We start from the raw sequence: 2,371 nt of genomic DNA, 5'->3' as shown, positions 1-2,371 counted from the left end.
GGGGGGGCAGACACATTAACAGCTACAGTCTTCATCAGTCTGACAGCAGCTGCACTACAGAACCAAACATGGGTTAATCCGCCACTGAAAATAGTCCCCAACAAATGCTGATAAAATCTACAGGAGCAGCTGTTTCAGTAAATTACTGAGACTTTAAACGACATGTTGAATCTGAATCAGAGTCTGACGCTTGTGTCGCTCTGTGGTCTGATCATGTGACTCGGCCTCAGTGTGTATCAGACAGGAACCAGTCTGTCCGTGTCTGTGATTGGTCGGTCAGTTACCTGGCGGTCCGGCAGAGTCCAGCTTCAGGACGAGCTGCTGCGTCTCCATGTTGAAGAGTCCGATGTGTCCGGTGGTGAACGACGTCACCATGTGAGCTGGCTCGCTGCTCACCAGGTCCACTGAGGTCGGCACCCCGAGCTCTGACAGGGACACACAGCAGAGACGCATCAGGACGAGTGTGTGTGTGTGTGTGTGTGTGTGTGTGTGTGTGTGTGTGTGTGTATGTGTGTGTGTCACTTGGTCTGAGAATCTACATGATGATTTAAATACCTGACCAACAGACTCTTATAACACGGTTAGCATGTTAGCACACTTAGCATATATATTCAGTGTTTTTCTTCTTTTGAACTAGCTAGCATGCTAAATGTAAGCAAGTTAACATTTAGCGTGTAATGTCACAGACATGTAATGGCAGAGAAAAGTAGTTTGAGCAGAAACAATCAGTCAATGAATCAATGAATCAACTGACTGGAAATCAATCAGTAACAATGATGTTTTTTGAACTTCAGTTTCCTCAGATTTGATCATAAACTAAATATCTTTGAGTCGTGACCACGTAAAGACATTTAAATATTTGAACCTGGACTTTAGGAAATGTTAATGTTAATTTTAAAAATGACTCGTTAGTTTTTATGTTACAACAACAACAAACAACAGATGAATCAATAAGTGAAATAATCATTGGTCATGACAGGAAGTGCTGGACAGTCTACATTTTGACCTATTGGTGGCGCTAGAGGATCATCAGGGTTAAATCAGGCGGGTCTCTCACCTCCTCTCTCGTTGAAAACGGCGAGAGACGGCGAGGTGTCGGCGGCGTTCCACAGCCGGACTGTCCCGTCGGCCGAGCAGGAGAGGAGGCGGTGATGTGCCGAGCTGTAGACCACGCCCCACACCGAGTCTGTGTGACCACACAATGCGCCCCCGCAGGACCGAGGGCTCTGCAGCCACAAGGACACAGAGGCGTCAAAAAAGACATCACATTTCTAAAGAGAATTTTTAAAGGAGCTCTTTGTAAGTTTTGCTATTGCTACATGGCTAACGATAGCATCAACAGCTATCCCAGCCTTGTCAGAAGCCATCGTTTCGTTTATAATACAAGAAGTTATAACACGTCCTCTGAGCAGCTACTTCTTCAGGACAGACTGGATGCTACAGTGACTTGGTGTCAGAAAATGATGAGAGGGTATGACTGGATTAGAGCTAGCTGGTTAGCATGCTAACTTCAGTGGAAGAAAGAACTGATAGAAATAGAAGCAAAACAAGAGGGTTTGTTTCCACCTCTGGACACAGCTGTGGTGAGTACAAACATTAGTGTGTTATGTCTGTCAGCTAGTTTAAAGGAGTTATTTGTAAGCTTTGCTACTGCTATACAGCTAACATTAGCATTAACAGCCATTTACTAACCAGTCTCACCAAAAGCTTCAGTCATCGTTGTGTTTATAATACAAGAGGTTATAATGCGTCCTTTGAGAAGCTACTTCTTCAGGACAACTGGACGCTACAGTGACTTGGTATCGGAAAATGATGGAGCTAGTTGGTTAGCATGCTAACTTCAATAGAAGAAAAGAAGGATAGATAAAAGCTAAACAAGAGGGTCACTTTCCACCTCTGGACACAGCTGTTTGTGAGCAAAGGAATGAAGTTTGATGCTGAACTCTTCTAAACTAGTCGGTGAACAGCTGTTGTTGCTAACGTTAGCTATGTTGCGATACAAAACATATATAGCTCCTTGAAATCTTGAATATCAGCAGAAAACAATGTTTTCTCTTCTTGTGTTTTCTATCTTTCATTTCCTTCGGTTGTGTTGGTTTCTTTTTTTTCATGTTCTCTCTCGTAGAAATGATGAGGCCCGCAGGAGCAGCTAAAGTTGATCAGTATTTTATGTGTATGTTTCGGTTTCTATCTCCTGAGTCTTATTCGCTGCCGCTGGAGACTTGTTGGTTCTTCTTCTTCTCCTTTCCTAAACTGGAACATACCAATGAATCGTAGGGGTCAATGTTGGGGTTGGGGGTGTTCCAGCTCTGAATGGTTCCGCCACGCCCCCACTGAAGCACTGCTCGCCACTGGAGCATTCTCTCTCTTT

General features: G+C 44.2%; 1 protein-coding gene across 1 annotated transcript in view; it reads right to left on the bottom strand.

Annotated features, from left to right (window-relative positions):
- Nucleotides 1-2,371, bottom strand: part of LOC111232914 (striatin-like) — a 51,606-nt gene that overhangs the window by 1,478 nt on the left and 47,757 nt on the right.

The sequence above is a fragment of the Seriola dumerili genome, unplaced genomic scaffold (assembly GCF_002260705.1).
Source record: "Seriola dumerili isolate Sdu_G_001 unplaced genomic scaffold, Sdu_1.0 BDQW01000349.1, whole genome shotgun sequence".
NCBI lineage: Eukaryota > Metazoa > Chordata > Actinopteri > Carangiformes > Carangidae > Seriola > Seriola dumerili.
This window is presented reverse-complemented; position numbering and strand designations above follow the sequence as displayed.